Raw genomic sequence first — 26,285 nt, forward strand, 5'->3', positions numbered from 1 at the left:
CCAACCCAGTGGGCAAAAGCCAGGACAAACCGTAACTCTGAGGCTCACACAAGTGATCCCACCCAGGTTCCAAATGGTGGGATAAATCTGTTTGCTGAGACACATCTGCACTGTCAGATTATTAGCCTCCCTCTCTCTTAAAGCATTTTTTACAAAGCCATTTCTGCTTTCTTCAAGCAAAAACAGTAACACCACTGAAGGGGTAATATGGATACTGTCCTCGGTTGTGTCCACTGAGTCCTCATTCAAGAGTGTCCTAATATGTAGCACTAGCCGTTCAGATGCAGAAAACAATTAGAGGTGCTACTTAGAAAAGAATTTTTAATGAATTTTTATTTCAATGGAGTAGCTACAGATGGATGTCATTTTTTCTCTTTTTCTGTTTTCCATAGGTTTCCACCATTTGTCATCAATTATGACTGACTACTGTGTTCATTTTTAGTACTACTTTTTGAAGACAATATCTAGTTCCCCACAATACCACCAAAAAGGGCACAGGAGAGGCAAAATACACGAAGCTTTTGGGTAACAATTTTCTCACCAATTAATAGTATCAAATAATTCACTCATGAACACAAGAAGGGCTGTTTATTTTTAATGGGAGTGGCAGCTTCCTGATGTGTTTAACTTGTTGGAGAGCAGAGCGCAGGGGCTTCTCGGGTCCTTCTAGACTTGTACTTGACACAATCTCCTGACAGCACATGACTGAGCCTAACCACAGCACACTTGGGGCAGGCTGCTTTCTGTTAGGTGTCTAAGGTGAAGGGAGACCTCACGTCAGGAGGAGACACCACCGCCGAGCTTCCTATCCATGGCTAGTCCTAGTGGTCAGCAAAGACATAATGCATTCAAAATAAAATCAATACACAGAATGTCACACACTCCACACCCTCATGCACACTATTTTCTTAAGAAAACTCATTCATTTTACAGGACTTAGATCTTGAAATTTACCCTTGTTTCAGGATGAAATACATTTGCAATGTCTCCTGGCAAAACCGCAACTTACAAAATGAGGACCATACATGTATCCATAAGTAGCCAAATGAAGAAAGAAAAAAAGGCTGGGTTATCATTTGAGCCTGGAAATCCCAGGACAGGGGAGGGGCTCAGGTGGCTCCCAGGTACTGCAAGTGGGGACTGATGAGCAGGGCAAGGCATGGCAGACAGGCCAAGCTGAGATTACTTCCGGGTTCCTCACAACTAACAATTCTCATTATAGAACTGGGGCAAAGGACTGAGATCTTTGTAGGACAGACATGCTCCTCACAGACTGTTCTTCACCACTCTGCCATGCTACCTGAACCTGAGAGATATTGAGGTTCGATAAACTGCTGCTGGATAAACTGGAAAAAAAACAGAAAGTGAGCTACATGAAAGGATGGTAACTCCAAGTCCACTAGTCCACTGAAGCGCTCACATACTCTTGGTCTGGCCACCAGCATAATCTCCTCTACTTTGGGTACTTTCTTCCTGTGCTGTAGTAATTCCACAGAGCAGAACTGAATTCTTTTAGGCAGAATTCACTTCCCAGTTAACTTCATACAGCTTCATAACAGCTTGTCCTGCAAGTCTTAGGTCTGCCAAATTTTTACAGCTCATTTGTGTTTGCATTATCAACATTACCTTCAACCCATGGTCCTCTACAGGAATCTTTCAAAGCCAAGTGTCAATTTTGTAGCTGCTGCTTTAATTAAAATTGGTTAATGTAATCTGCAAGTTGACTAAGGAGCATGTCTGAGTAGCTTCATGGGTGGCATGTCACAATAGGCTGAAAGCCAACAGGACAGTGAGGTACCCACACAGTCCCCAGGATGGCTGGGTTCCAAATGAAACCTTTGTCTACTGACAGAGGATCTGAGTAATCTCAGCTTCAAATCCCTATCAAACACAAACCATCCCTGACTTAAGAGACTTTGACTTATAATGGTGCAAAAGTGATTTGAATTCAGTAGAAACTGCACTTTCAATTTTGATCTCATTCTGAACTCGTGATAATCACTACAATACTCTTTTATGCAAGGCAGCACTGGTAAGCTTCGACTCTTGGCCAGCCACACCATCATGGGGATAAGATAGTTTACAGTGCATTGTGTGAGCCTGACAGGTATGTCAGGCATATTTTGAACAAACTGTGAGTTTATCAGTATGCAACCTCCTGGAAGCCTCGGAGCATCCATTTTAGTAAATTTTAGCTTACTTCTTAGAACAGCTTAATGACAGCTCTAATATTTCCTTCTTGCAGTCATTTGAAAAACACAGCTCTAGGCTCCTGTGTTCTGTTCTCAAGTTACATTTTCCCCCATTATTTTGCCACATAACCCATAGACATGTTAAAGTACCCTTACAAAAGCCAGCAAGCCTAGATTGTCTTCCTGTTTCAATGACAGGCTTGCACCTTATCCTTCTTTCTTCTACCACAAGCAGTTCCTCAGACCCCTTCTTTCCATATCTGACATTTCTAAAGAAAAGACCAGAGAGTGATATCAGAAACAGAAAGGCCTATAAACTTAGAACCACTGCCTCCTGATGCTCACCACAGGCTGTGTTCTTACACTGCATGTGTAAACCTATCCCATTACACCTCAACCCAGGCCTGTGCCTGATCTGTATTATGAATGGGAAGACATGAGGAAGGGAAAAAATTAGGTACTTTCTTGTCAAGCAGACTGACAAAGATTAAACAGTGTGGTGAGGCTACCTGAAAGAAAAAAAAAAAAAAACTTAGAGTCAAAAACTCTGGGGTGAAATTTTGCCATTATCAGCTGTGTAACTTGGGGATTAAGTAGGAGGTACAAGCCTTTTTGAAACTGTTTATTTCTAAAATGAGAAAAATTCTACTCTGCTCTACTCTCTCTTTTAAGTACTACTAACCATTATAAATGGTTAATAATAATTTAAAAGTAATTTTATTTATATATTGATAAATGCTAACAAATTTCATCCTTATAATACAGATGAAAGGCTTATTTTTATATGTACATTTAATTAAGCAAAGGTAACTTACTTTATATGCTTAATTACAAAAAAATTAATGATTATTTATAACTGCTAAAAAGCAATTTGTATTATTTTCATGTGTTCCTTTAATAACTCATTCAATGAAGTATCAACCTTGAACAGCAACCCAATTCAAAAGATCTCTTATTAAAGTTCTCAGTCATCAATTTATGCTATTTTTCTAATTTTATCACATCTTTATTACATCTACTCAAAGTGGAAAATTAGAACCTTTAAAATAAATATAAAATATAATAATCTCAAGGCCACCTGTAATCTTACCATTCAGAAACAAACTTGATATTGTGCTACGGTCTTTAAAAATTGAGATCACTTTATGTAAAATCTTTTGTATAATTTGTTACTTGTCATTCTACTGTGCACACTTGTCTACATCATTTAGTGTTCTTCAAAAATCCAATGCTTACTACATGTGACAATTCAACCATTCTGCACACAGGTTGCACCCAATTTTTAAGTTATAAATGTTAAAGTGATAAATATCCTTGAACATAAAGTTTTATGAACTTTTAAAAAAGAAATACTCCTTACGATGAAGTCCTAGAAGTAGTATAACAAGGCATACTATTTTGAAGGGTCTCAGAACACTCTCTAAAATTGTTTTTACAAAGTTTATTTAGTAAAATTTAATACAGGATGATAATTCATTTGAAATTTGAAAAGGCTTGTTTAAGCAAAGACCAAAAGCACTCACACACACACACAGATGCACTCTCTCTTCTCTCACACATGCACTCACACACACATATATACACCTTAACTTTTGAAATTGCTATGCTATACATTCATTTACCAAGGTTAGGCTTTTTCTAAAATAATCAGTCTTCAGACTGTTAGGCTAGTCATTCTTACACAAGCCACATCTCCAAGTACACCACCACAGCTTCTGGTTTTCCTTTTTTATTAGCATGGCAAACAAATTCAGACTCTCAAGGAGCAATCTGAGAATGCTTAAAGAAGTTTAATTATTTCTCCCCAATCTTTTATACTTGGCATGACCATACACAACTTAATGGCATTTTGTTTTGGAGGCTTGCCTTTGGAGGCTTTCCAAAATATTTAGCCTATTTTAGTAGAAAAATATACTCGTATTTAATCAGATTACGTAAAATTTTAATTACAATAACAAGTACTGCTGACAAAGACAGGCTCTGTTAGCAAATAAAACTGACTCTTACTAAACATTCAGCTCAACCAGCTGATTCAGAAGGTCAAGGGAGTCTAGATGGTATCTGTCTAACTCTGGGCATTGAAAGTGACATGGATGTATAGTGCTTCTCAGGAAATCACTGGAGCGAGCTCCATGGCTGAGCACCTTGCACTGACATTAGCATTTATTTATTAACCTTTAGGTGTAGATACAGTATAAACTTAAACTTAAAGAAGGACAGGGCACATGTTAATGTTAGTGTTCACCCAGACTTGCTGAATGGGAGCCAACACCAACCAACCAAGATCTCTCTCCTATTCTCACCTCTATCCAACCTCCAAACGTTGGAACTCAGCCCTCCCTTTTACTACATTCAACTAACAACAAATCTTATCCAGGCTCAAAGCTTCAATACTTTCCCTATAGTGAAGATTCTCAAATTTAAAACTCTAACATCTTTTCCATGCACATCAAACTTAACAGATCATGGATTCCCCAGACCCCCAGCCTGCTCTGTTTGCCAGACCAGTAACCACAATCTACATGGCCATTTGGTGAAATGATTAAATTGTCTTTACTTTTCCTATTCCTAACTCCACCTCTGTCTCCTTGCCTTAACAAATGAGCTCCAGAGGACAGAGACCCTTCCTACCTTGTTCACAGCTCTATCTAGTCTCCATCCTCGGTCTCCAAAGCAGTCTCTGGCAAATAGTAAGATGTTTATTCACTGCTGAGTGAAAAGAAGTCTTAAATGTTTCAGATTTCTCTGTGAAGTTTCCCATATATAATTAGGAGACTGGGAAATAATTTTCTAACCCCTTTTAGACTACACAATACTTAACATTGTGGGGTGACCACAGACTACTTACTGCCTCAGCACCCTTATTTTACAAGTGTGATCCCTAAGGTCCAGAAAGTTAACATGATTTACCCAAGATCATGAGAACTCAGAGATCATAATGCAAATACTCAACACAATACAAGCATCCCTGTCGGATGGTCACCCACTGAGTCGCCACTCTTTTTGTTATATACAACACAATTCTTGAAGGCAGCTAGAAAACTGAATTGAATGAAGTTGAATGATGCATATTTTTATCTTTTGGAGAATGTAACAAAACATGCAGCAAAAAGTCTCTTGCAATGTTCCCGTAAGTTACACAGTGAGCTGAAAAGCCTAGGACAGGTTTGGAGACTGGAAACGGAAGTACCAGACAGTAAGTCACAACAGTCACAAACTGAAAGTCAAGTTGCCTGATTCAAATCCCAAGGTCACTGGAGGAAGTGGTTGCTGCTAACTTTGCTTCCTTCCTCTACAAACTCATTCTTAACTGTATCTACTATAAATTTCCAGGGGCTTGGGTGTGGCTCAATTGGTAATGCACCTGCCTAGCAAGTACAAGGCCCTGAGTTCAAACCCCAGAACTGCCAAAAAAGAACAGCTAGTTATCTGTAACTTGGTAATTGTCTTTTGGTTCCATAATTATTTCTCAAAGGTACATAAGATACTGTAACATAAGACCATACCAAGAAAGGTCCCAAAAGTAAACTTACCACTAGTGTGAGGAAATGTACATGATTTAATCATGTTTGTGTCTCAATTTTATTTTGCTGTTTCGTTTTGATATGGTTTGATATCACCCAAACTGGTCTCAACACTCTGAGCTCAACCGATCTTCCTACCCTAGTAGTTATAGCTACATTAGTGTACGCCATAGCAGCTGGATACACCCTGCCCCAATCTGAATGCCCTGATGTTCACACAGCTCCTACTTTCACTTCCATCAGCCCCGCTAAAACACTGCAAGAGGTATTCTAAGCATCACCAGCTCAGGACCAGGTTAGCTGAAGCCAGTTTACCCATCCTACTCCACGTTAGTACCCATCCCTACTCACCTGACTGGACCTGAGTATGACTTGTGAATTCTCCATGCCTGATCAGAAGTCCTGCCAAAAGCTTATTTCATGAGATACAACAACTATGCACTTAAAAATTAACAGAACAGTTTTTCCACAAATATAACTCTATTAACTCCTCAATCACCCCACCTCATGACATATACAGCAACATCATCTTCCTAATTCTTCACATGACAATGTAGATGGAATGGGGACCAATGTCACAATACACTGATGACATAGCCTCTTGTGAGAGCTGCACCATGGACACATTGCACCCCTCTACACAATGACCAGAGAAAGCCTCATTCAGCTCATGCATTCATTCACTGCAGCTCTACACTACCTTGGTTGGTTTTGTCTGGGTGGTAGAAAGGGGGACATAGGAGCGAGTTAAGAAACATAAAGCAATTAGCCAGGCAGGGTGCAGTGGTGCAAACCTATAATCTCAACTGCTTGGGAGGCTGAGGCAAGGGATCACCAAGTTTAAAGCCAGCCTGGACTACAAACCAAGACTTAATTTCAAAACCAAAAAGAAACAAAGCTTTCTTTTGTTATTGCTGTTGATTTTGTTTCATTTTGTTTTGTTTTTGAGAAAGGGCATTGCTATCTAGCCCATGCTGGCCTCGAACTCAATTTCTTGCTGCCTTAGTCACCCAACTGCTGGCATTATAAGCGTGTACCACTCTGCCTGCCTGAGACATAAAGCTTTTGTCTTTTCTAAGAGCCCTCTGGGAAATGAGAGGGATGAGAAGGATGGACAAGATAAACATGTAGCAGAAAAAAAAAAAATAAAAGGTAAGAGAGTGTTGTCCACTCACATCTGCACTGCACTTCACAGTTTGCAAAGCATTTTCATGTAGAATTAGTGCCCCCTCCACCCCCCACAGTAATAATTCAGCATTAGAATCATGCTGAGGAAGACAGGTTCAGTTTAGGGGACTGGGGAAGATATCTTGGAGGTGACTCGAGTGACCTTGAGGGATGGGCTGAGGTCTGAGAGGCTGAGGTGAAGGGCAGAGCTGTCCAGAGCATTCCAGAACAGCACGTGCCACAAGGCTTGAAAATGGAAACTGACCTGGAGAGTCAGAAAACTCTGGAATGGAGCATTTAGTTTCTAGTGTGGAATAACAAGAGCAACAGATGAAAAAACAAGGGAGGTGGTTAACTAACACCGGGTGTGCAGCTCATCTAAGATAAGCTTCCTTTTAGAAAGACAAGTGATGCTCATAGACACAAAGCTGAGACTTTCCATGATGGAGTTAGTACAGCTCTTGTCCTCCAAGATCAACATTCATCTTTTATACTTTGTTATCTTCTGTTTTCACTGTGAAAGATTCAGATCTCTTTACACTGTTACAACACTTTTATTTGTATTTATCTCTATTTAAATACAGTTCATGCTTCCAGAGTAGGAACCATGCTTTTTGTTTCTTTTGCATCCCTAGATAATGTAGAATACGAAAGCCTAGAACAATAATGAAATCACACTACAAATGTCACTGATGCAGCAGGAAAGAACCAAAACTAATTACAGGAGAAGCCCCTGTAACACACACACACTGACATTCAGTTTTACTCATTTGTCCCTCACTAGGTGTTCAGCACTGCTCTCAACACTTTGTGTATATTAACTTCCATAACTCTCATAACAACACTATGAGGTGCATACACTACTGTCACTATTAGTACCATTTTGCAAAGGAGGACACTGAGGCAACTTGCCCAAGGTCACAAAGTGGTAAGTGATAGAGACAATATTTGAATTCAGAGAGTCAAGTGCCAGAGTTATGCACTAAACCTTATGCATCATTTGCCTCTCAAAATAACCCATTATATTTGAAAACATAAGGGCCAAAAATAGCTGCTTCAGTTTTTAAGCTGTAGGAGCAATTACATACTTTTATGAAAATATGATACAAAGTAAACCACAATTACTTGTCTAAATCACAAAAAAATACAAGATTTTAATATGCTTCTAAATAATGCATTTAGATTTGAGTGTTGCATGCTGTTTTTACCCAGGAAGTGCATCTGCTCTTGGCATTAAACAAGACAAAATTAGCTATTTTGTGATTACATAACAAAAATGTCAGTGCCATCATCTCAAATAGTAAATGATTAATGCTGCTCTTCAAGAAATTTCTTTTTGAACATATTAATATATAAATAGCTAAGCAAACACTACTTGATTCAAATAATCTGGTATCTGTAAAAAAGTAGTCAATACTCACTTGGACATGGCAGTTTTCAATAGTGCATTTTATAAATACCCACAGGTATATGAAGTTGGATCAAACAATTCTTCAGCAAAAGTCATTAAAACTGACATAAGTCTGGACACTGAAATTGCAATGAAGGAAACTTCTAGTTTCACATGACAATTAAAAATTGTCATTCTAAGCAGGCAAGAAAATGTTTCTGCAGATAGGTTCTGAAACCCTATCTATGTGTAAGGAGACAAACCTAGGTTGTCTGAAACCCCTAAAATCATTAAATTTATATTTTAATTCATGTATCAAAAACTGGTTTACAGATCAAAACTTCTCACATAGCATGGTTAATTCATTAAAATGGAGACAGCTACTACAAAAGAGAAAATAGTTATCAAAATACAGGGGCTAGGAATGTAGCACAGTGGCAGAGTGCTTGACTAGCATGTGCAAAGTCCTAGGTTCAATCCCCAGCATAGCAGAGTGTGGTGTATGCGTGTGTGTGTGTGTGTGTGTGTGTGTGTACTAAATACACTGTTTATATGGTATATATGTGTGTGAATATACTAAAAAAATTGTGTGTATACATATACAAACACAGATTTATATGTATTAAACCAAAAATAAGGCCAATTAAATTTGATTCTTGTGGGTAATATTCAATAGTTCATTAAAAACCATCTTCTCAACGTGCTTGAGACTATAAATATCCATTTTAATCAGAAATAATGATAAACACTAAGCAAAACAAATACTACTTAGAAAAGGCACTTAATGTGGTTGACAGTATATTCAAATCTCTACAATAGGCACTATTTTGGGGTTAAAAATGTAATATAACTCTGCTAAAAGGACACAATTAGAACACAGTGAATTTTATTACACTGCTTTCTGCATGGTTCTATTAATGCCTGTTGTTTATCTAGCAGCCTGGGAACTGTCCTAGTTTCTTTGAGAGTTATCAACTGAAGCTAATGTTTCCTGAGAGAGAACTCCACTGCAGAGGGTACTACAAGCTGGCCAGTGTCCCTGGCTGTTCCCACAGGTACTGTTCAGTGTGGCAGCATGGGCAACATCAGCTCCATGACAGCATCAGCACTCTCAGGGGGTCTCCCAGTTACCTGCACCACACTCATTTGCTCAAAGGAAAATAAAGGGCCACCTCTGCCATGAGCAAATAGCAAGGTTTGTCGTAAATGTGAGTAGGTGGCAGTGCAGTGACAAAATGAAGTTTTCTCTGGTGGCAGCCCTAGCTTCTATCCTTTTCATCTTCCAATACCCCAGTAGTACAGTGCCTTGGTCATCCACACATTCAACACCTGGAGCCCGTCCATCTCCCCAAGGTACTTCAGCATTGGGGTGTCACCTGTTTCAACTCAACACTGTAAGGACTCATAAGAAGCCACCACTCAGTACACTGATTAGAGAAGTGTGATATGCTTCCCACATAGCATCCCCAAGTAGGTGACTGAAGGCTCCTCATCTCACCTGTAAAATGGGGATGTTGTGAGAAATACAACACTTTCAGCATGACTGCTACATACTAACCACTCAAAATACACACCATCAACACAACAGCATCTGCACCTAGTTTACTGCATCACCAGAGGAGACCCCACATAACAGGAATAAGGGACACCTCTGGTAGAACTAAAAACTGACAATAATGTGCTAGTGGAGACGATGAGGTAGGTCCGGTTAAACAGTGGGAGCAACCCAATTCACTTATTGTAATATGATTAGGCATCTTAACTCCTACAGGTCAGCTACATAAAACACTTACACATAAATACAGTGTCTCCACCTGGTAACATGAAGGTTGTAGTCCTTCTATCACTGGAGGCATTAAGAAGATGGACCCATTTACTAAAAGTAAACTCATTTGTCAATAACAACATTAATATTGTTATGTTTTACCTAAAACATTACATGTAGATTATCACCTAACACAGAACTTCCCCCTGGTCATCCCTCAAAAGAATTTAAATTTCTAAATGGAATGTCTACATTGCTAAATTCTCAAGTGTCCAAAATCTTCATTTATAAAATACAAGTAACACCTCTTTTAAAAGACTTGAGTATCATAACGAAGCATGTGGAAAAAACTAATTCAAGATGGATCATCAATATAAAAGCCTAAACTGTGAAAAACAGAATATTTTGAGGGCTTCCTAAGGCACAAAAAATAATAAAACAGTAATAAACAAAAGAAAAAATGGTTTATTATATTTCATCATATTAAAAACTTTGTAGCATTATATGACACTTTTTTTAAAAAGACTCTTATGCAAGCTACAAACTGGGGGGAAATAGATGCAAAACATAAATCTCAACAAGAAGAATGAGTACCTAGGATACAAAAGGAACTTCTACAACTCAGTGATGAAATGCTCACTGCTGCTAATTTGTAATAGCATGTGTGGAAGAGCAGAATGACAGAGGATCGAGATGCTGGGAGCTGGAGGAGGACACTGGATTGCCTAGAAGACTACTTGAAGAGTAATGCAGGAAACAAAATTTAAAAATATAATAAACAAAGCGCCAGTAAGTCTCCACTGAAAAGAAACTTGGATTTAGGATGGCATTTTAGCCAGGCATGATGGTGCTTTCCTATAATACCAGTACTTGGGTAGCTGGAGCAGAGGAAAATGGAGACTTCAAGGTCAGCCTGTACTATCAAGACCCTGTCTTAAAAGCTGGTTTCAACAGAGTTTCTGCCCAAATTTACTCAATACTCCAGACCAAGAAATATAAGGTTGTTTGGACGGAAAATATATCTTACTTTAAAAACTGGGTTCATATATCACATCTTAGACATTCTCTGTTTAGTCTAAAAATAAACTAACTTCTACAATAATAGGCTAACTTTATAAGGATACAAAGTAATATAAAATTGCATACAGTTGCCAATAATTATTAAAGTTATTCAGCCAGAATTCTTTAGCTGTGATTGTATATAATTATACATTTGGTTCTGTCTAGACATGCTATTCAGATGGATTCATGAAGCACGCCATCCTACCCCACAAGTGCTGACAGACCAGATATAATAAGCAGCTATCCACTCTCTCGTATTTGAGGACAGAAAACTGATAGGAGTGTATTTTTAATATAGAGATGTCAACTATTTTTAAAAGTAAGAATTTTTCAGTTTTGATTATTATTTTTGGATAGCGAATGCAGGGTCTCATGCATGCTAGGCAGACACTCATAACACTGAGTTGCACCTCCAGTCCTCAACTATTTTACATTTATTTTTAAGTTTTTCAAATGACATCAATGTGGATCTACTTTCTTATCTAATTTGTCCTTCTCACAGCTTTTTGACCAGAGTGTAAAAGGATTCCTTTTTGCTATCGGCATACTAAGCCCTTTTAGTCAAACCATACAAAAAGCTTGAAATACTGTTTTGCGTAGATTAATACAGTAAGTACCTCAACTCTGGGGTCCTGTCTCAGAGGACTATTGGATTCTGTTCAGACTGAACTGCCACTTAGAATATTCTACCACATGTGAAATAAAGTAAATTTCTTCCCATTACCAGTAAAAAGAAAAGAAAAAAGTAACACAGGATTTCTAAATACCATTCACATAACAATAAATAAAAGAATTTGATCAGAGTAGATAATAAACCAAGAAGTACTGATACAGAGAGGAAGGACAAAAATGTCTGTTATTTTAAGCTAAAACCAGAATGCATCCTACTACTGTACGAGGGGAGAGGCATCATAAATACTTGGAAAGAACAATTTAACATAGTGGGTGTTTGAGCACTGAGAGCAAACATGTGAATTCAAATCCCAGCTCAGCGACTTACAAGCTGTGTGGCCTTAGAAACCATCAGGCTTGTCAACGACATAAGAGTACCCATCATTTTATAGACATAAATGTGATAACAAGTGCAGAAGTGTTTAGTAAAATCAGGGCACAAATTAAATATTCAATAACAGTAACAATTACTATTGTTAAAAATCTGTAACCCATGAGAACCAAATTTAATAAAAATCATTAATTAAAGATTTCTAATTTAGGAACTATATTTCATGGTCACCAACAGCATTCAGAAATCAACAGCATTTTAAGTTTTAAGTAAGCAATACAAGCAGTAGGGATAGGCCATTTTCCTTTTTCCTATCCAAATCACTTAAGGAAAGGAATGAGAAAGAAAAAAAGCAATCACCTGGAGTCAACTATACTGTCAATTATTCACTTGATCAAACAATGGCACACAACCCATCATAGCAAAAGGTAAAACTAAATGATTTCTAAGTAAACATAAAACTGCACACAGTTTCTTTTATCCGCAAACCAACTTGCAGTTTGCACTACAGTGATTTCCTGGAGCAGGCTGCAACTATCTCAACAAGTACCTGTTTGTGATTAAAAAAAAAAAAAATGTACTTAATTTAAAAACAAAAATGGCATTCTACCTCATTCTCTGCACAGTCATGAAGGATCTGACAAGTTGTGCCTGTGACAGGCCCTACCAAATACTGATATGGCAACTAAAGCCATCTCTGCAAGGATAAGAGCATCCATGAAAGTGTGAAAAGGATGTGACACAGCATGTCCTATTTCACAGCACAATTCTGAACCTCCATAGGAAAAGGGAGTGACTAGGGTGACACCGGTAGACAGGGTCAAAGCTAAAAGGACCTGTCTGATGTGTGCTTTGTCTGATCTTTATCCTGAAAATTATGTTTTTATAACACACACCACAATATTGCGAGGTGGGGGACGGCGGGGGACTGTACTAGGGTTTGAACTCAGGGCCTATACCTTGAATCACTCTACCAACCCTTTTTGGTGATTTTTTTTTTTTGAGATAGAGTCTCACAAACTGTTTTGTCCAGGCTGGCTTTGAACTGTGATCCTCCTGATATCTACCTCCGGAGTAGCTAAGATTATAGGCATGAGCCACCAGTGCCTGGCACCATCTTATTGTTGATGATAAGTTTCTCCTTGAGTTTTACCTGCAGTACTGTACTCATTTGTGTGATCAGCATATATATTCAATTACAAAAAGATAAACTCTATACTATCTTTGCCCCCAAACAGATAGCAATTTCTAAGTGTCTACATTTTATCCATCTTCAAGGTCAGTCCTAAGGCCACTTTCTTCAGCAAGTATTTCTCAGTAGGCTGAAATCATCTTTTTCTTGATGAGCTCCTGTAGCACTTGGCTTGCACATGTCTCATGTCAGCTGCCCTCTCTACTTTGTTTTAAGGTCATCCTCCTACACATCTTATCTCCTTAACACTTAGGAGCCTGAGAACAGGCTTATGTAGGAGCCGCATGGTTCCAGACAGACACTAATGCATGCAGGCTTTTCTCCTTTTTTTCAATACTGAAATTAGACCATAAGTTTTTCTAATTTCATTAGCTACTATTGACATTACATTTACTAATACATGTATCTTTAATCAGGATGCTTGCTTGAAAATGTTTTCCTAATTTAAGAATTTACAAATTCATGACAACTTTGTCCATACAAACAATCATTTTCCTTTTTTTTTTTTTCATTTACAAATATCAGAGAACAGGAGGATGGAACGGGTTCTGTCTAGGGGGTTGGGAGGAGTTGTTACCAGTGGAAGGAGGGGAAGGAGGTGGAGAAAGGCAGTGGAAGAGTGAATATGGTGCAAATATTGTGTACACTTGTATGTAAATGGAAAAATGATATCTGTTGAAACTATTCCAGGAATGGAGGAAAGGGGAGATAAAAGAGAATGATGGAGGAGGTGAATTCAAGTATGATAAGTTTGATATATTGTAAGAACTTTTGTTAATGCCACGGTGTACCCCCACCCAGCACAACAATTTTAAAAAGGGAATAAAATCAGTTTTAAACTCTTGGTCCTTCTATTATAGCAAAATATCTGCCCTTTATGTGAGATTCAGCAACTAGCACTCCATTTTTGTATGTGACAGGTATCCAGGACTTTTAAAGAGTTGAGAGTTATTTAAAAGAAGTTCTAAAAATAATTTTCTTGTTTTCTTAATTTGACAATTTTTGAATCCAGAACAACTTTGTCCATACAATTCCCTATCTGTCCTTCATCTGAGATTCAGCAACTAACACTCCGTTTTTATATATGACAGGTGCCCGGGATATCTAAAGAGTTGACAGAGTTATTTAAATTAAAAGAAAGGTTTTAAACCCTATAATTTTCTATCAGTGTAATCAAAACTCAGTTAAGGAAGATGTATCTACTCTTTATGTGACCACCTTTAACCTTTTCTTTCCATTTTTTTTTTTTTGGTAGGACTGGGGGCTTGGTACTTGCAAAGCAACACTGTACCACTTGAGCCTCGCCTTGAGCCTCCTTTAACCCGTTTTAATCTCAATTTCCTCATCTATAAAATGACTACAACTACCTCACAGTACACTTGAGGATTAAATGAAATACCAAGCATAGCAATGCTGTCACCATGCCTAGAAACATGGTGCTTGCTCAGTTTCTGTGTTATTTCAAGGTGGCAGACTCAAGTTTCATTATGAAGCCTTTCTCTTCTAAGATTCATAATTAATTCCAGATCTCTTAGCTTCATTTCATTTTCAAAAAGCTTAATATCAGAAGCTAGAAACTGGACTCCAGTTTCTAGCTTCTTATATTACAATCCTCCTGCAAATATTCCACACGGCTATCAGACTTAAGTCTCAAATGCATATTCTACTAGCATTAAATTTACTTACAGTGTAATTTTCTACTCTACAGATTCTCTGAATCTGCATAAAACAGAGATGATTCATTCTTGGCATATTGGTAGAAGGACAATTAATTACTGCACTAAAGCCAGAAAGAGTTTGCTTCTGATTTCTTACATCAGTCCCAATGTAAATGGATAAGTAACTTGAAATATCTCACTATTTCAAACATTTGCTAAACATGAAATAAAGTCATACAAAACTGGATCACCCAAGTATCAAAATTTAGAAGCATAACAACCTATGTCCACCAGTGGCTACTCCACTTTAAAAGATGTGGAAGAATCAATGCTGGATCTGGAGTCTTGAACTTACTGCCAAAGAAAAATATTTGTTTCTGCAAATACTAAAATAAAGTAAAACTAGCAAAGATCAGCCAAAAATCCTAAGATTTAATAACATGAGATTTCCCCAGAAGGAAAAAGTGCTAATTTTCACTAGTGATCAGGGAGATACACTCTATACAACAGCTATCACTCAGTCTACCACTGAGTCATACCCTCAGTATGACTGTATCTGAAGAGTAAAGATACAAAGTGGTGATGGAGATGTGGAGCCAGGGGACTCACACACCAGAGGTAACAGTGATATGGTAAATTACTTTAATAAAAGACTTTGCCTGCAGCAATCCCTAAATCTGCACAGCCAGCCTATGACTAATATTCCCACTCCTGGGAATCAACACCCAATAGAAAGGCACATATGTGCCCCCAAAACAAGTATTACAACAGCATTAGTTGTAATGGCTGAAAGCCAAGAAAGAAAAGAAAAGAAGAGAGGAGGGGAGGGGAGAGGAGGGGAGAGGAGGGGAGAGGAGGGGAGAGGAGGGAGGGAGGAAGGGAAGAAGGGAGGCAAAGGAAAGAAAAAAACAGATGTTCAAAATTAGAGAAATAAATTGTGGTATATTCATATTATGACTACACACAAAAATACCCAACCTTCCTATACACAAAAATATGATTTCTCGAACAATATAATGAACAAAAGAAGTCAGACCACAGAGTATATGCCATGTAATTCTAATAAAGTTCAAAATCACAGAAAACTAATCTATGGTGACAAAGGTCAGGACAGTGTTACTTCTGATAGTAGAGGGTGAAATGAGAGAGGCGGGTGGGGGGTGGTTCTGTAATGGTGCTATTATTTTAGTAAGTGATGGTTACACATGTGTGTTAAGTTTGTGAGATTTCACCAAAAACAGCAATTTTAGAGCTGTGTGCTTTTCTATATAGCTTCATTTTTTTTTTTTTTTTTTTGTAACTTACAAGGAAAAATCTCAAGGTATCTGTATATTTCATATAAGAAAAAACTACATAAATATTTAGAACAGTGATTCTTGTTCATAAAATTGCCAGTAATGTCTACAATTTACTGTAAAATGCATTTCCTCCTCAGTAGTGGGGCTGCTGGATCATACAGTGATTCTATTTTCAATTTTTTGAGACTCCTCCTTATAGTTTTCATGACTGTACTATTATTACATTGTAATGTGTAAGGGTTCCCTTCACTCCACATTCTCACCACCATGTGACTTCATTGTGGTTTTGATTCACATTTCTCTATTAATTTTCAAATATTTCACAATGAAGACTTATGGCTGAATTGTTGGATGTAGTATTAGATATAGTCATAAATTACTGTACATTATCTCTAAACAGACTCCCTGCTAAGTATGCTTATCAATGGTGGAAAGTGTGCAATGAAATCTATGTAATTTTTCATCAACAATGTTTAATAAATCTTGGTATTCACACTTAATTGACTAAAAGAAAAACTTGGGGCAGGTGCTGGTAGCTTATGCCTATAATCCTAGCTACTAATGAAGCAGAGAGCAGGAGGATCATGGTTCAAAGCCAGACCGGGAAAATTGTTCACGAACCTCTATCTCAAAAAAATCCATCAAAAAAAGTGCTGGTGGAGTGGCTCAAGGTGCAGGTCTGAGTTCAAACCCCAGCAGCACAAAAAGAAAAAGAAAAACGTAATTAGGAAGGGTGTTTCAGCTACAATTCAAAGGAATAGAACATCCTAATGCAAAAACACCTTCGACTTGCCCAAATTCCCACTTCTTTCAGCCGAATTCAGACTGAAATCCCAACTCTGGGAAGTTTGTATTATGCTTGTTCTAAAGGTCTGAGGGTCTCAGAATAGGAATTCTAGGGCTAGAGTTACCACAGGCTATTTGAAGTGTGTCAGTGCCTTAGAGAACAACATTCCTAAGCATGATGGCGACTTCCATCAGAACAGAAGGTAGGTGGCCCTGAACACAGAGTGAGGCCCCTATGAGTACAGAAAATAACCACTCTATACAGGTAAGGCATGATGACTTGGTGAGCGAGGTGACTAACCACCGGAGAGTATAACTTATTTCAAATCCCAAAGCCACAATACAGTTACACATAATTCAACAGATCTACCCAACAGTAACAGCAGCACAGCGCTGATTACCACACCAAGTCCTAGGGCTTTGGTGACCAACAAGCATAGCCATTTCCCTCAACCCGCTCACTGGTTAGCAGTGTTGATAATACGTAAGCAGAAACTGTAAGCAGATATATGCTGTCATCATCACCACATACGCTTGGAATTTTACATTATCATTTCATTAAAGAGTCTCAATTACCCTATTACGTGTCACAAACCTTGGGCAAATTACTCATCTTCACTGGGCCTCTGTTTCTTCAACTCTAAAAAGAGAATACAGTAAGAATAAGTCTACCTTCTTCACAGATTTATTGCGTGTGGTTTTGACCAAGCACAGTCAAAAATAAACAAAAACAAAAATTTTTAATTCCTGTGTTACGCAGCTCAGTTGATGCAGAAAAGCTCTGAGTCCCGCATTATCATCTCTGTGTTCAAATCATTGTGTGACCTGCTGAGTATTTCCCTGCCCTTAATTTTGTAAAATTCTGCCTCCCAAAAAGCAAATGGTGCCCAAAAAACAAGGTAAAAAATTATGGTAATCCTCCCAAGCCAAAGAAAGCACATAATGTGCTTAACTGAAGTGCTAAAGTGGAAGTTTTAGATTCACTGAAAGGCAGCATGTCTTAGTGGAAGTTGAGCACCATTATGGGAAAATGAATCAAGCAAGCATCCACAGTATTCTAGAAAAAGAGCACAAAGTAAGATCTAGTTTTTGGTGAGCAATATTAATGTGTACAACAGTAATTTCTGTGACAGTCATGTAGCCTATTCCATACTCAGATATATTGAGTGCATGGTATAGGTAAATCTGAGTAATTTTAAAGTACTGAACTCTATGCATTCACAGTTTCCCTAATGGCAGTTTCCTTAGAACCATCTAACCCTGGATCCCAAAGGGTCTACTATACTGCCTATTCCACAGGATTGAGGTGAAGGCAAATATGTCTAAAGATCTTAGAAAAGGGTAAGGTATGTGACAATCAATGGGTAAAAGTCAGATTATTACTATTGACCACTAGTGTGATTGATGTCATTACCACTGGAAAGAGAATAAAGGTGTAGAGAAAAAGTATGAAATAAAGGAGGAGCACTAAGAGAAGAATGGCAGATACTGTATTTGCTAAAAGACATTAGACACATTCCCTGGTCTCTTCATCTACAAAATGGGGATGAAGCCCACCTGCTCCACCACCTTCCTCACAGGGCTGTTCTGAAAGCCAGGAGAGAGTGTCTTTACCCATAGAACATTAAACTAATGTGATACCCTGTCACTGACCAGAGGGTCCCACAAACCCTGGAAAACAATGAACTCTCAACAATGAGCCTGAAGTCAAATAACTGTGTATATTAAATTAATATTCTGGATGCCACAATAACAAATGAAATATAATATGCTTTGTTAAAATGCCAAGGTAGTTTTAAAAAAAAGTGCAAGGATGGTAAATTAACCACTCTATAGTGACACCAAATGTCATACCTGGACTCTTTCCTACTCTGGTAGAATTTATTGAAGCTTTGAGCAAAGCATTTGTCACCAGTTTTTCATCACAGCCTGAAGTGAGCTGAGAAACCCAAGTACATCATTGGCACCACAGGCTAGCTTGGGGCACCAGAGCAAACCAAATTGCCTTTTACTTAGCCTTTGAATATTTGAATAAAGTGACATTCAAGATTTATTTTTTTAATCAGTCCTAGGAAGCTTCCTTTTACCAAAATTCTAATATAGTAGTTAACAGAAGGTAAGCTTTCTAATTCAGGCTTTACAACTTCAAACATATACACACAAATACTTCTGGAACTATTTTAATCTTCCAGTTAGTGTTGTAAGATCACAGACCACAAATTCCTGTCCTGTGATTTTCTGAGTAGAAGCCATCTGTCTTCATCTGTAAGGTCTACTTTACTCATTAACTGTTAGTGTATTTTCAAATATAGTTTCTCAAGGAGGAAAAGGCAGTAATTTTATCCCTTAATGAGTCAAAAGGAGGATCTGAGGAAGCAAAAGTCACCCCAGTATTCTGACCAAGTATTTCTTTAGATAATTATCCTAAGAAAATAATCAAGCATTTCTATAGAAGTACACATAGAAAAAATCCCCTTAAACTTTTATTTGTAATACATGATTAGACAAATTAACACTTCACAAGATGTAACATGGAGCAATTGGAAATGGTATTTCTAAATGAGATGGAATATTTGTAAAGTGTGCTAAATCTAACAAGCAGAATACAAAATATATATACGATATGGTTCCAATTTTGCTATTAGAAAATACAAACATGCAAAGAAAAAGCATAAAAGTAATAATAACATTAGAAATATGATGGTATCGTTTTTGTTCCTAGTTCCCAAATTATATAAAATTAGCTTCTATTACTTACCTAGTCCATAAAAAGGAATCCTTTAAAAATAAACAAAAGGAGTTGGTTTTAATTGGCGATTCTGTTAAGTTACTTCATTGTCTGTATTGTTTACTTTGATACAATGACCACAATAACCAGAAGAGAATGTGTATTTTGCAATAGCATTTCAGGTAAGAAGTATTTGTCAACTAATCATTTTTTTAAAAAGTTAACAGTTTTACACTAGTCAGAGAGTTTTATGATTAAAGAAGAAATAATTATGTTGAACAGAATTAACACAAAAGGCTGTTCTCCATATAGTACATAGGCATTTAGATAGTTAACCACTAGTATAACCAGCCATCTAAGAGATGGTCCAATCTTTCCTCAATGACATCTGAGTAAACACATGTACACTGCCAAGCTAAAATCAGACTTTGTTCCAAAATATTGTTCCTAAGGAACAATCAGTGAGCAGTATGGGTAAACAGGATTAAATTTCAGCTCTAGTTAATAACTTCTCAAGATTAGAAGAGACAGGAAAAAACTGCTTATCTTCCTTAATATATGGAGTAGACAGCAACAACTTCTTCTTCTTGTTTCTAATCCTAGACTCTCACCAATGCCTCATACAACTGAGAATCTGTACATACCAAGGAATATGGAGGTTACAATGTTGAATAGTTGTTGTCCCTTCCCTTTTCTCCCCCACTGAAATCAGAAGCTACAAATTTCTTCTCAGATTTTCAGTTTCCTAAAATGACTTTCTTTCTAACCTCACGATAAATAAAAACTCTCAATGAAGAAATTCAATTGTATGTTCTCTTCCATTCATTGCAATTGTTTCATGTAAACATTGTTTTCTCTCCCCAAATAAAATATATGTCCACAAATATTTTATAGATGAACTTAGCATCTGTAAACTTTAGCTCAGCCTTCTAACTCTGGGTCCTAGCATAGAGAACCTGTGTGTGGGAACTGGCTTTCATGGGCACATAACAAGAATAGTTCCCCACTCCAGACTTTAGTGACCAGGACCATATCACCAACTTCTTTATCACCTCCCAAAACGACAAGTATCATCCATGAATCCCTCACATGATACAAACACTGCAACTCAACAACATGTGTCAGTAAAATCTAAAAAGTTCAACTATGGTCTCTTCGGTGAGAACAAGACAGTAAGCAGGGTACTCCTCTAGGTTCTGGCTCAAAGATGCTTACGGTCAATTTGGTTTTTCTCAAAACCAACAAAAAAGAGAACAGTTCTATTTCTCACAGTCATGTTAAAAAATATGCATTATTGCAAAAACAAAAAAAAAAAAAAAAAAGGAAAGAAAAGAAAATCACATCCAACCTTCCAGGCTGAGCAGAAGAAATACAACCTGCAAACCGTGGCTGGGAAATAGGTACTAAAAGATCGGATAGATATTCATTCCCTATTCTAAGAACTAAGAATCAGCTTTTGAAATTTCTCTGGTTTCAAAATGTCCTCTGTAATTCCAAGGGAAAGGACTGAATGTTACTTTTTCAGAATGAATGCCAATTTGAGGCGAACTTTATCTGGTCCCATTGAAGTAAAGGAAGTCCATAAAGAGCTGGGAAGGGCAGTAGGTTCACACAATTTGTAAAGGCATTGAGTGCCTAAGAGGTGGCAATGGGTATCACTTTCAGGTACATGACCTGCCCGTCTCTGTCTAATGTACTAAGTACATGAAGAAATAAGACCTCAGAGTTCAGAGTGTCTAAACATACAACACTGAACATGCATCTACCCTTCACAAATGTCTCATTCTGCTTTGTCTTAATGACTGTACTAAAGTGTTCCTTGGACAGAAACTGATACTAAAGAAAACCTTGTCAAAGATGATCTATATTTCTCATGTGATTTATCTCCTGTGAACCCAAGAGATAGTGTGCATAATTCTGCATTCTTCTCCCTCCTACCTCTGCAGGTGCCAAGGGATGTACTCCATAGATCTCTGGAGGGGAAAATCCCTCAGCAAATTATTTTTGGCAACACAGGAAAAGGCCGAGTCTCCAATGGGAGAATGTGATACCTCCATTATGGATTTGTCCCTGTTGACTTTCTTCCTCAGAAAAGGACTTTTATAATTATGGCTACATTCATATGCATGTATATAGGTGTATACACATACACACATGTATATCACTGTTGAATATTTTAAGATCAGCTGAGTCTTAGAAGTGTAAATTCTACATAGTAGAAATCCTGATAACCTTAGTACAACACTCTCATACCCATCAAGAAAAACTCTTCAGTCATGACAGAGAGTGTCAAGGGAAAGGTTCCTGCAAGCGTATGTACTGCTTTTCCAAAGGATGTACTGCACAAGTCATCACAAATACATTAAATTCAGCAACATCTTCTACATCAACTTGACAGGCAGCTTCCCCATCTGGAAACCATTTTACATTCATTCAAATGCTCATCAGAAGAATTACAAGGAACTAAAAACAAGCATATAAAGGAACAATGCTTTACAATGATTAAATCTTACCAATTTTCAAAGTTTATGTACTGATTAGCCTTGAAAAATTATTTCCTTATAAAAAAGTTTAAAAAATAAATAATAACAAACTAAGAATACCAGCAAGATCAGGTGTACAATGCATCGCTTACCTCCTTCCCACTAGGTACTAGCCTATGGAATTATAAAATGGAACTGTAAAAGGCTAAATATTTTCAGAGACACAATGACACTGAACTTTCTTACAGCATAAAAACTGGATCTCAAGACTTTCTGAACTAAAGAGCTGCAAGCACAAAATTTATACCTCCCACCCCACACATACACACACAACTTGGCTCTAACCTGAGTGATGTCCAGAAGGTTCTAAGATAATCCAACAATCACCTGGATATGCAACACACCATGCCATGCAGCATTAACTTCAAAGGTCTGTGAGGAATCACAGAAACACTGGCTCTACTGGGATGATAAAATCTTTAAATAATTACTTTTCCTCAAATTTTCCCATTCAACTATTAGGGGAAAAATATGTAATATTTATACAAAATTTATCCGTTTGTTTCAACTGTCTCTTTATTAAATGTTAACAAAATAACAATTTTTTCATGATTAATTACTAGAATTAGAAAAATTCCAAGTTGCCAGTGGGGGGGAAAAATCTCATTACTGTTCCATGGTTTGGCAAACCTTCTTGTACTTCCATCTATGCTCTGGGCTTTGAGTCAAGTAAATGAAATCTTGGCTAGAAAGGAGTTATGTTAATTTAGGATCCTGACCCTTTCTAAAGCAAAGAGAAGAGAATGTTAATACTACATGCTTAGAATTTTTTAAATGAGCCCAGGAGATTTTGCATTTTTAGTTACTTCTGTTCTATTCATTTTATCTAAAAAGAACAGTAAAATATCATTAACATTTTGAAGCAACATATAAAGGCATTTAAAAATCTTCATCACTAACTAAAACCTATCTGACAGGGAAAGAGGAGTCTTCATTCAAAACTTAACCAATTTTTCCATCAATTACAATAGCTACTCCATAGGAACAATTGCCCAGAGGTACATCCAATGTTCACTCAACAAGCAATTATTTGACACTGAGTCCCAAGCACTATACTCAGCCATGGAGAGATGATGATGAACGAGAGATTACAGTAATTTTATAGCCTGTGGCCTTCCATACTACCACCTCTAAACTGAACTAGAAAATGTGCTTCAAATGAGTCCAAACTAGTTTTGAACAAATTTTTTCCTCATACTGATGCTAATGAGAAATTTTATTAAGAAGCATAAAAGTGTAATTTTCTCCAAATAGCAATCTGATGCCTGGGTTTCTTAAATAATCTAGATGACTAAAGGTTCAGCCAGGACCCTTTGAGAACTTGTGGGCAATAACACAAGGACAGAGGTCACCAGGAAGTCTAGCCAGAGCTGGCTCTTTTCTGGGACTAAGGAAGCCAAACCTAGGGAAAAATGGGGTCCCATCGAAATGTTCTGGCCAGTCATAGGACCATGGGAAAGACTCCCTATGCAAGACTTTGGATCTAAAACAGACTCAAACAACTTTCATCTGTGTAAATAAAGTAAACAGATTTATAACATCACTGTTTCTAGTCATTTCATAGCCATGAACTCAGACTGAGAAGATTCTGAAAACTTATAGAATTGTAGCCATAAAAACAAATAGATTTAATGCTCTTTCCTAGATGGTAAACCTGGGGCTTTCTTGTTTGTTTTTTTTTAATACTAAATCTTAACTTTCCTTAGCCATAGCTTTGAAAGAATTTAAACACAAGTTTCATGCAAATACACAGATAAGACAAAATTCAAGTTCAGTATGAAAAAATAAATCTTATCAGTCACCTTTACTTGCCCCAAACCAGCAATGATTTCTCAACACTACATAAAAAGGGACCAAATTCTTTAACTGGGCAATATAGGTCAACTCCAACCTAACTTTTCAAGTGCATTTCCTCTTCACCCCTTCACAATCATGACTGCAGGCAAGTTGAACCATTCTTTCCACCGGAGTATGCTCTACACACTGGTCTTCTCTATGCCTTTCCTTTTGCATTCTCTGCCTGCACTAAATCCATCAACACCACTCGAACTCCAAATTCACCTCTCCTAATCTGCCCAATTCAAGAGCTACTTCTCTGAGCGTTCCCCATGCCCCTCTGCTGAATTCCCATAGTTGGGTTCTGCATGTGGATAGTTCATAAGCTTTGGAAATAAACATTCAAATTTCAGCTCTGCAGTGTTAGTCAGGCTTTGAGCATCGTACTTGCTCTCACTGACCTCAAGCCGAACAACGTAAGGACCACGATAATTACTTTTCAAGATTTGGGAGATGCAAGCAACATTCAATATGTTGGGCTCAAATCTTAATGCTAAAAAAGTTCAGTCCTTTTACAAGAACTGAAACACCATGAACCTCAGTTATCATTCAGTCAACTCAGAGGAGCTACATCTATTTCATAGTGGAATAATCAAGTTAGTGCTAATGGATTCCCATGCCCTATGCCTCCACACCCCCACAACCCCTGTCCTTCCTTTCTCCAGATTTCTTTACACCCCCTGCTTCCCTCACTCACATTATCACTGGTTTCCTCCATCAGAAGTTCCTGATGGCACCTATACAGTCCAAGTGCAAGGATTCCACACACTCCTTGATTAAAGCACTCTTGAAAAAAAGTTCTGAAGCACACAAATAAAAACTCTCAAGTTAAAGAGATTTTGAGGCTGAGGAAAAAAACACTGAACTGCTGCTTACTCTTTAAGATTCAGTTTAAATATTAGTAATAATGGCTTGAGTTAGCAAATGCCTATTCCAGGTGGGAATAGGCACCCCAAGCACTGGACTGCTACCTTCTCTGTGATTGTTGCTTCCTCTAGGTCAGCTTCTATAGCTCCCCTAGGGAGGTCACCTGACCTAATGCCCCCCCCCCCTTAACACGTCATCAAACTTCATCAATTCATCTAACTCAACTCATCATCTTACTTCTGTTACAACATCAGAGGTTCTAAGGGAACATGACCTATGTGCAACTGGCCTTTCTTTCCAACCCTTCCTCTGCCCTCCCCTCCACAGAACAGAAATAAGATGAATTAAAAGGGAGTATTAAGCTTCTAAAAATAAATAAATCATCCAAATCACAAGGTAATTCAAAATCTTATGGTGCCTCTGCCAAGTGATTCATCACCTCTAAGACCCCAAAATCAAGGTTTGAATAGATCCAGTCAGTTTTCTCACATCTAGGGCAGATGGAATTCAACAAGATCTCTCAAAGTCAAAAGAAGAAAAGTTACTTGAAAAAAACATTTTCATTAAAGGTAAGATAATCAGAAACAACAGAAAACAGTGACTAAAACTAAAAATGAAGAGAGTAAGCGTCTCATTCTGTCCTATCAGGTTTTTGGATGTCCATAACTCTTTACTATTCTTTCCTCCCTCAGCCAAATACTTTTTCTCAGAAAGAAAAAACAATGTTCTACATTCCACACTTATGATTAATTATACAAATAACCTAGCATGCACTAGGGCACAGGGTTTTAAGTTACTGATCAGATTAATAAAATTAATGAAAACTGACATAAATTTTTACCTCACTTCTGTCTAATACCAGAATTGCCTCATTAAAATTCCTGTTTTCCATCTCTGACCTCTCAGAGTAATAACTGAATGCTCTACATATCCTTACTTTGTGTGGGGTGGTGGTGAAGAAGGGAAAAGGTCACAACTCTGGAATTAAACACTGATACCCCAACCCCCCCCAACCCCCGCCCTGCCACCACCCACTCAGTCTGCTGCTCATTCCTTAACGGTATAAAGAGAAACAGAAGTCTGGGTTTACTTGAGTCCGCTGAAGCCTGAGACGCCAAATGCTAACACAGAAATTCAGGGGTCACACTACACACCCTTTGTGCTGCTCTAGTCCTCATGGTGAGGACAGCCAAACCCTCCCTAGGATCCCAGGGAGCTCATGGAAAGACAGTCCCCAAGCTAACATCAAGTTAGCTAATCAAATCCCAGAACAG

The 26,285-nt window shown here is 37.7% G+C and overlaps 1 protein-coding gene and 1 pseudogene across 20 annotated transcripts in view; one reads left to right on the top strand and one right to left on the bottom strand.

The window, feature by feature from the left end:
* Nucleotides 1-26,285, bottom strand: part of Sipa1l1 (signal induced proliferation associated 1 like 1) — a 316,961-nt gene that overhangs the window by 205,514 nt on the left and 85,162 nt on the right. The window lies entirely within an intron of this gene.
* On the top strand, nucleotides 2,529-2,632 carry LOC141421797 (small nucleolar RNA SNORA51; annotated as a pseudogene).

Source organism: Castor canadensis, chromosome 3 (genome assembly GCF_047511655.1).
Source record: "Castor canadensis chromosome 3, mCasCan1.hap1v2, whole genome shotgun sequence".
NCBI classification, from domain to species: Eukaryota; Metazoa; Chordata; class Mammalia; order Rodentia; family Castoridae; genus Castor; species Castor canadensis.